At 46.4% G+C, this 10034-nt stretch overlaps 1 pseudogene; it reads left to right on the forward strand.

Annotated features, from left to right (window-relative positions):
* LOC102846871 overlaps window positions 1–10034 on the forward strand; it is a 105247-nt pseudogene that overhangs the window by 3630 nt on the left and 91583 nt on the right.

A 10034-nucleotide genomic window follows, 5' to 3' on the forward strand; every position in this document is an offset into this window, starting at 1 on the left:
CTTCTCCCCATGTAGGCCTGTCTCTGTGTCTCATCTGCTCTTTATATAATTCAAAAGGGATTAGAGTTGTAGCCCACTCTAATCTGGTGTCCAGTTAATTGAGGGATTATGTTGCTGTTGTCATTGTTGTTAGGTGCCGTTGAGTCAACTATGACTTGTATCAACCCTGTGAACCACAGAGCTGAACCTTGAGCCACACTCAGGATTTCTAATATGCCGGAGCCCCTTGTTACAGTCACTGTGCCAACCCATCTTGCTAAGGATCTTCTGTGATTATATGATACAGATGGTATTATGGAAAGTAAATGAATTGCATTACTGGACATTGCATCCAACAAGAACAACAACATTACATTCACAGGTATAGAGATTAAAATAGAGAGTAACATGCATTTTGGGAAGACAGAGCACAATTTAATATACAACAGAGCTCTGATGTTGAATGTTTGAAAATGTGTAAGATTTGCAAAGCCTTCGCTCTGGTCCCCTAGTGCTGCAATAACTAAAAATACTGTGACTGGGTGACTTTAGAGAACAGGAGTTTATCTTCCGGTTTTGGAGACTGAAGTCCAGGTCAGCATGCTGGCTTTACTGTAGCACAGTCCCTCCTTGTGGTGCTGCTTGTCTTGTAGGGGGCTCTTTCTTTACATGACCTCTCTCTTTCTCCTCAATGTCTCTATTTAAAATCCAGAACCTGGTTTATGACTCACCATACTCTAATTAAGGAATGCTGATGATGTAATCCATAGAGAGTTATGGTGCAAATCCAAAGGCCTAACCTCTTGGGCAGTTCAAACCCTTACGAGGAAGAAAGATGGGCAGTCTCCTCCTGTGTGATTGATTTATAGGCTCAGACTCAGTGTAGGTTCAGCTAGGAGTTGGTTCAGACTCAAAGGCAATGAGTTTTTTCCTACTCTAGTGTGATTTCATTAATGTAACAAAAGGGGAAAATAATCTACTTCCAAACAGAGTCACATTTATAGTTTTGGGAGTAGGACCCAGTATGTGCTATGAGGAAGCCAAATCATTCCCTGACACTGTTCATTTATCTACACTGAGAGCCCATGTATGTAGAGAGCCTTTGGCCAGAGGGTAACGGAGAAGAGCTCACAGTTCCTGCCTCAGAAGGCAACAGAAACTCCTAGGGGGAGGTGGGGAGCCCCAGGAACTATGTGGAGGACAGTTCTTGACAATAAGGTTCAGGGCTGGAGAATGTGTTATGTGCCACAGAATCTTGGGAACCACGTGCCCATCCTGATGAATGAGAAATGTCTGTACAAGAAGCAGTCTTCCTGACTAAGGGACCTTGGAAATGGTTGTATGTAGTGGGGAGGTATCTATGCCCTCTTCCTCTGTTGGCAGTAGTTACTATCCGATCAAACTCCATCATCTGTAAATCTCCTCACACTTGCTTTCAACATTGATTTATTATTTCCTGACCTCAAAAATGGTCTTGTCATCCCCCAGGCCCAGTATGCAGTAGTCTTTCAGGGGTTAACTGTTGAAGGGCTTGTTACAGATTCAGTTCCCAGATGGTGAGTCTGTGGCACCAAGAGTCCACAGCCTGCGGGACTAGACCTGAGGCAGCAGAGGTCATGGGCCCCTGGATCCTTGTTTCAAGTCTGTGTTCTTGCTTCAGCTGTCAGTCAGACATTAGGCTGGGAGGGGAGTTTCTAGGTGGTGCTGATTCTGGTGACTCAGGTCCACCCAGAGGTGCCTGGAAAGTCAGGGGGACTCAATGGTGTCTGATGGGTCATAAGAAGCATGAGATGGTTCTGAGAAGGTAGCTCCAGTCTCTGCAGAAGAGGATCACTTAGCACAGAGGTCTGTGTTATGCTCTATTCTTTCTAGTTTACACCAATACAATGGTGTTTTCAGAGTGCTTGGAGACACAAGCTCTGGAGAGATGGCTGGTGGGCAGGTTCTGAGCAGTTTGCCAAGTGCTTCCTGCTTTTGGAGAAGGGAATTGAACCTTTCCTATTGATTTAATTCTAGTGTTTGTTTCTTTCTTTGGCTCCTCTGTCCTCCCTCTTAGAAAAAGGCCTCTCCTTGCTGAGCTACCAGCTGTGCAACTACTGAGTGACCCAAAATGTCCAGAAGGTCGTGTCCTTCAAGTCTTCCTCACTGACCTACACGTCCTGTGGGGGGTGGATCCCGTGGCAGCGGTGCCCCAAGACCATTTACAGGACACGGTACCTGACAATGGAGGTCCCTGAGACCAGGAACGTGACCGACTGCTGCCAGGGCTACGAGCAGCTGGGCCTCTACTGTGTCCTGCGTGAGTTCTGGGGCTGGGTGGGGCTGGGAGGAGCGCTGGCTTGCCACCCTCCCCATGACTCCTGAGGAGTCTCAAAGAGAGTCACTGTGCACTTCTGTTAGCCTAGAAAGAGCTGGAACCTTTTAGAACGCTGGTTCTCAGACTTGGCCCTACGTCCATCGGGACCCCATGGGGAGTGTGGTAAAACACAGGCTGTGGGGCTTCATCTCCAGGGTTCTGTCTTAGTGAGTCAGGCATGAAGGGAGGGTGGTTCCCATTCTGTCCCCTCAGGGTTGTATTCTGATGACTCCCTCGCAGGTTTGTTCTGATTTCAGGTTTAATATTTCTTTTTTTAGAAAGTTTTCATTGTTTTTGACTTTCATTGTCAGTATCTTTATAAATCTAATCTTTGAATAGCTGGAAGTGAACATCCGAGAACGTAATACATGTGGCAACACTGTATGTAGTACATGCTACTAACAATAAGATGTCCCCAAACACAAAAACGACATGGTTTTACGTGTGGTTCATTATAACTCAAATAACCTGGAGAAAGGATGAAAGTCACACAGGTGCTGAGGACTTTCGTTTATAAGGTCACTATGAGTTGCCTACGACTTGAAGGAATTTAACAATAACATCAACATAGAGAGAGATCAGTTGGCCTAGTGGAGAAAGTGATGCTACCAAGCCAAAGGTGGGTGGATGACTTTTAATCTGCATCCCTCAGGCCTGTTTTTCATTGTTTTTGTTCAAACATTCTTCCAGGTCATATAGCACTGGTGTGTCCACTTGCTGTACAGAAGTAACTTGTGGTTGCTGTGAAGCTGAACACTGTGACACTGATGTGTCAAATGCATTAATGGTTACTCATGGCAGACAGTGTTTGGTGGAGCTCCCTGATTAAATCAAACTTGGAAGCAGGAGTGGCATTCACTTCCATAATAGCTTGCCTCCGGAAACCCTATGAACCTGAAGAAAGGATGAAAGTCCACAGGTGTTGAGGACTTTTGTTCGTAGGGTCACTATGAGTCGCCTACGACTCGATGGCACTTAACAACAACAACAACAACAACAACAACAACAACAACAACAACAACAACAACATGTCTACCCTGAGGAGAATTTACATTTCTAGCAAGCTCCTAGATGTTGAGGCAGCCTCAGTAGGTGAAGGTGGGATCAACTTGAGCCCTCTCTTCGGTAGCAGTGATTCTCAGGTCACACTGAAGGCTCTGAACAGCTGAGAAACCCAGAAGTGTCTGGGCCTTGCCCTCAGAGATGGGATGTAACTGGTCTGAAGTGTAGCTTGGGTATTGGTTTTCTAGAAGCTCCCCATGTTTTACACACTAAAATTAGAATGTTTTATCAAATAGAATCCTCTTTCAAATACCAATAAAGGATGGACATTCTCCCTTCATGCAATTAACTGCTTCTGAAAACCCACTGGAGCATCAGCTATGGGTTGATTCCATCTTTACAGTACTCAACAATAAAGGAAATAAAAAAAGTTCTCATAGTATAGAAGCAAGAGGTTGTGTTGATAACTCAAAGCCTCGTAGAACCCAGCAGCTGCTCCAGGGGAGAAAGCTGGACAATCTCCCAAGAGATTTACAGCCCCCGAAAACCCACTGGAGGGACAGCTACAGGTTGGTTCTGACTTGATGGTACACAGAAACAACAACAACAACATGTGAAAGAGTTGGAAGGGGTGCCTGGGCCCCTGCCTGAACCTTCAGGTCCCACAGCAGAACCATCAGTCTTCACTGAGTATGAAGGCCACTTCCCATAAGCTTCCTGGGGTCATTGTACCAGTGAGCAACCAGGTGTGAGGAGAACTTTCTGGCTGAAAGTTTCCAGGAGCAGAGATGAGAGCTTGCACATGTCTGCTGGTGGGAGGGGCGATGAGTATTGATTCTAAGTTAACATCAGACCTAAAACAAGCTCCTATACAGTCAGCTGGTGCTCCCTCCCTGCTCCCGACTGTGGTGGAAGGAAAGTGAGGTGTCCGTGTTCTACCTCAGGACATAAGGGCTGCTGCTTCCAAAGCAGAGTGTCAAGCTTTGGGCATGCTGTGGGGTACCAGGTAACCCCTGTGTTCTGAGACCAAGAAAATAGCAGACAAGGAGGGAGACCCACACATTCTTCCTCACCTCCTTCCCAGACCTGGGGTTCAGGTGTCCTGTGGTTCAGGCTGTCAGTGAGGACCCTGCAGAGCGCCTTGCCATCTTGAGTCACCTTAAGCATAGTCACAGGGCACAGGAAATAGTATATTTTTTCTATTGAACCACCAGAGGGCCAGGTCCAAGGTGACTGATGTCTCAGATTAGAGCATTTTGACATAAGGAATTTCTGGATGGTACAAAGGGTTAAGCCAAGTGGCTCCTAACCAGAAGATTGAAGGTTCAAATCCCACCACAGGCTTCTTGAAAAAAACCCAGAAAACAACACACCAAAAACAAAATAACTGGTAGTCTACTTTCCCTACAAAATCAATTCTAAAATATCTGTAGAGTATAGTTCTGCCCTGACACACATGGAGTCTCAATGAGCAGGGTTGACACGATGACACATAGTAATGGATCCATTCTTTTTTTATTTTTAGGTTTTTTTATTTTAGTTGGGGCCAGCTTACTGCAGGCCCCACTGCTTGGACTTGTTCTCTGTTTCTGATGATTCTCTAAAGGGCACTTGCAGGGAGAGGCTCCCCATATCTTTACCTTCTGTCCCTTGCTGTCGACCCCAGGCGTGGGATCTAAAACACCCCCTTTCTGCCCACCCTGTGACTACACCAGTGAAGGACTGGAGTTCAGGCTGCAGTTTTGCTGTCACCTGCACTGGGAGCAGGCTCTTTTGCTGGGGAGGGAGGTTGGTGGGTGCATATTGGGGTGCACCCACTGCTATGACCTTGGGACACACACCGTGGTATGAAGTATGGGGGCTTCAGAGTCAGGCAGCTGTAGGGGAGACTGAGCTCTGCACTTCCAGGTGCACTTCTTCCTACCTTCCAGCCGTGGTCATGTGCATAAGGTCATGGTCAAAGGGCTGGGGATGGTTCACGGCATGTGCCAACCGGTGGCTAACCTACCCGGACTCCTGCACACCCTCGCAGCCCTTCTTGTGCGGAGACGTTTATCAGAACCCATTGTGGTGACACCACATGTGCCAGAGGAAACCGAGCCTGCAGAGTTCTCAGAACCCTGGTGGCATACTGTGTTACATGCTGGACTAATAAGTGAGAGGTCAACAGTTCGAATCTACCAGCTGCTGTTTGGGAGAAAACCAAGGCCGTCTGCTCCTGTAAAAATGTGCAGCCTTGAAACCTCAGCGGAGAGTCAGTGTGTGCTGAAATCTACTTGACAGCCATGGGTTTGGCTTTGAACAATCTTTTGGAAGTAGAAGCTAGACTTTCTTCTTTTGCTTAGTGGCCAAATGCAATAACCATTTCAATACCCAGAGACTCCACCAGGACTCTGACCTTCCTGAAAAACACGCCGCTTTGTCTAACAGCCTTTCTGCTGTGTGGCAGGGATAACTGGGGTGGGGTCTTGCCATCCCCTGGCCTTTATCCTTCATTTTTAGAGTCTGGGAGTCTTTAATTAGGAACTCTCCAGGGTGAGGGGAGGGCGAAAATGAAAACATTCTAGTTAGAGGGTCCCATGGCAGGGAGAGGCCTGTCTCCTGGAGGGAGGCGGCTGCAGTGATGGTGTCACTGGAACCAGGAGGGGACACGATGAAGGATGGTGTGGACAGCCAGCGGCCTCCCTAGAGAGATTGAACTATGACCCCAAAGAAAGGCGGGCATGCCTCAGGCCCCAGTCCTCCTGAAGTGTGAGCACCCCAGCCCCCTGGGGACGGGAGGGTCACTCTAATGGCTGTGTGAGGTAGTGGACAGAGCCCAGGACAGAGGAAAGAGCTGAGAGAAGAGGGCGAGTGTGAGTGACTGAGGGAGCTCTGTGCCACAGGCTGTGTGGAGCGCTCCTCCTGCCTCCAGCCTCAGCAGATGCAGGGGACACTGGGAGGGTGGTGGGACCTGACCATGACCACACAGCCAGGAGAGGCAGGCTGGGCACTGGGCACTCTGACTCCCAGGCTGTGAGCACTTCCAGCTCACCCAGCTCTACCTCAGGTTAGATGGTTCTGTGGCATTTGAGGGGAGAGGTGCCAGTGGTTAAGTGCTCAGATGCTAATGAAGGGAGTGATTGCTCTGTGTTCACCCCCAGGAGCCTCAAAAGACAGTGCTGGAGATGTTCTTCTCAAAGTTCCACCTTGACAGCCCCATTCAGCAGCGAGCCACACTGACACTCAGAGTCAGCTCATTGGCAACAAGCTTGGGTCTTGACTTTTAGGATTTTATTTTATTCTGGTTATTTATTTCTTTTTGGTAGAGCAAATGGTTAACAGGCTCAGCTGCTGAGAAGTTGGAAGTTTTTGTTCATTTAGAAAGTCTGTCCCAGAAGGAAAGGCTGTGATCTCCACTGTTAAAACCAGTTCTAGAGCAGTTCTGCTCCGACAACTTGGGGCTGTTATGAGTCAGAAAGAACTCCATGGCAACTATGGTTTGTTGGGTGTTTTTGTTTTTTGTAAACTGGGGTGGTGGTGGTGGCAGGGACAGGAGGAGGAATGTTTCGGGTTATGGAGCATGCTGGAATTCTTCCTCAGGAATGTCTGTGTTTGGTGCCAAAGCTCGGTGCAGGCCACGACCAGGGGTGGTGGAGCAGGTCCACCCCTGTGAACCATGAGCGTCTCACCCCAGGCCCATGGTCAGTGATGCCACACTTGTAACTTACAGCGGCCCAGGTGCGATACTGGCTAATACTGGCCAGTGCTCCCCTGACCGTAAGGGTCGGTTTGCTGTCTCATGAAGCCATCTGAGATTATTCACCTTGAAAAGAGAAAGGGAATTTGCAATTTAGAGATCTTCCCTGGGTGCTTCTTACCCTCCCACCTTATGGGCTTCAGGACCAAAACTCCCAAGCTGATCATATTTCTTGTCCCTAGAGAGCCTTTGATGCTTTGCCCAAGCAGAAACCTCCAGCTGTTGCCTGGCTCAGGTGGAGCTGACCTTGGGTTGCCAGGCAATGGGCTGCTCTGTTTCATTGTTTGTGGGAGTTGGGGGAGGTAGAGCAAGGCTTTGACTTTCTACCAAATGCAATTGCTGGTGCTTTTCTTAGGTAATGGCCCAGCTCAGCAGCAACTAAATTAAGATTATGAATTGTAACTTGCAATCACTGCTGTTGTGGTTAGGCAAATACTTTTGAAGCTCTTTTCTCTTTGTTTTGGTGGCCTATATTTGCTTTCTTTTGTTTTTTCTGTTGACTATTATTTTTTTAAGTGTTAAAACAAACACTACTGGACAATTACTCTACCAAAACACCCTACTGAAAGATTCCAGATTTTCAGCACAACTTCTAGGCAATCCTTTCACACAGCTTACTAACTCATAAATCATAATAAGGCAACCACCAGAGAGCTTCGGAAATATTAACTTCTCCCTTTGCATTTTTATTTAACTTAAATATACTTTTTTAGTTTAGAGTATATTTTAGAGTATACTGTACTTAAATAAGGTAGTTCCTGTGTACCCTTCTCTTAGATTTCCCTAGTGTTAGGATCCTTCATTTTTCTCTCATTACTGTCGAGTTGTAACTGAGTCATCGCGGATCCTCGGGCAGGTTTTCAGAGGTGAGCTACATCTTTCCCCTGGGGAGCGGCTGGTGGGTGTGAACCGCTACAGGGGTGCCACCTTTGGGAGCAGCACAACTCCCCACTCACTAGGCCCAAGCGCCCTTCATGGTCCAAGTCAGTCTTGGGTCCACGGAACCCCCTGCACGAAGCACTAGTGGTCCTGGGCCGCCTCCACGATCGGTGTGGAGGGGATCTTTGTGAGTTTTGGTAGTTGGTCACCAGGCCTGTCTTCCTAATCTGTCTTCCTCTAGAAGATCCCTTGATATCTGTTTGAGGCCATACACCAGCCTCCCTGGCTGAGGGGGTGACTGCAGGTGAGGTAGATCAGCTGCGTCTCCCACGAGGAAGGCGAGGATCCTACCACTGAATTTTATTGGCCGTGGCACATTTGTCACCGCTAAGGAAACAGCACTGGCACATCGCTGCTGTTGTTGTGTGCTGTCACGTTGATTCTGCATCATAGCGGCTATTAGAAAAGAACTGCCTGTAGAGTTTCCCCAACCTGGCGTCTCGTGAGTCAGGAGCACTGTTAACAAAAACGGACGGCTCGAATCCACCAGCAACTCATCAGGAGAAAGATGGGCGATCTCCTCCCATGATATTTATAGTCTTTGAAAACCCACTGGAGAGCCAGCTAGAAGTTGCTTCTGACTTTGTGGCACATAACGACAACAATCTTAGAAGTGGTGCGGTGATAAGACACCACACTGCGAACTGAAATGCTAGCAGTTCACACCGACCAGGTGTGCTGCAGGAGGAAGATGTGACAGTTTGCTTCTTTAAAGATCCACTGCCTTGGAAACACTTTGGAGCAGGTGGGCGCTCTGCTGGAGTCACTTTGAGTTGACCAGAGTGCATTTGGCGGCTTTGGCTGTTTTTATACGTGGACTCTATGGAAGCGGATTGTAGATCTTTTGGCCTACAGAGTTGTTGGTAGGGTAAATCACTGATCTTTCATTTAGTGGCCAAATACTTTAAGCACTATGCTACCAGGGTCCCTCCCCTGGTGATTAAAGCCATAGTTGTGTGCACAACCTACCTAAACTAACACAAACTGAAATTGAACACCTGAACACACCCATTACAAAGAAGAAATTGAAAGGGTAATACAACAACTTTCAACCAAAAAAAGCCTTGGACCAGATGGTTTTACAAGTGAATTTTATCAAACATTCAGAGGAGAACTGTCACCAATTCTACATAAACTATTTCAAAAAATAGAGAAAGATGGAATTTTCCCAGATTCACACTATGAAGCAAACATATCCTTGATACCAAAGCCAGGAAAGGACACCACCAAAATAGAAACTATAAGCCAATATCTCTTATGAAGGTAGATGCAAAAATACTAAATAAAATACTGGCCAATAGAATTCAACAATATATTAAAGAAATAATCCATCATGACCAAGTGGGATTTATAACAGGTATGCCAGGATGGTTCAACATAAGGAAAACAATCAATGTAATTCATCATATTAACCAAGCAAAGAACGAGAACCACATGATCCTATCAATTGATGCAGAAAAGGCCTTTGACAAAATCCAACACCCTTCCCTGATTAAAACACTCAACAAAATAGGATTAAAGGGAAATTTCTTCAACATAGGAAAAAGTATTTATGCAAACCCGAAGCCAACATTGTTCTCAATGGAGAGAGGTTAAAGGCATTCCCTTTAAGAACAGGTACTAGGCAAGGATACCCACTCTCACCTCTCTTATTCAATATTGTACTGGAAGTTTTAGCAATAGCAATGAGACAAGAGAAGGACATAAGAGGTATCCAGATTGGCAAAGAGGAGGTAAAATTATCTCTTTATGCAGATGATATGATAGTATACCTAGAAAACCCTAAAGACGCAGCAAGAAAACTATTGGACATAGTTGATCAATTCAGCAAAGTAGCAGGATACAAGATCAAAATACAAAAATCAGTTGGATTTCTCTACAGTGACAAAGAGAATACAGAGCTGGAGCTAAGAAAACAATACTCTAAACAATAGCTAATCACAAGATTAAATACTTGGGAGTAAATCTAACCAGAAGCACAAAGGATCTATTAAAAGAAAATTACAAAACTTTACTACA

Source organism: Elephantulus edwardii, unplaced genomic scaffold (assembly GCF_000299155.1).
Source record: "Elephantulus edwardii isolate Elephantulus edwardi_28Jun2011 unplaced genomic scaffold, EleEdw1.0 scaffold00228, whole genome shotgun sequence".
NCBI classification, from domain to species: Eukaryota; Metazoa; Chordata; class Mammalia; order Macroscelidea; family Macroscelididae; genus Elephantulus; species Elephantulus edwardii.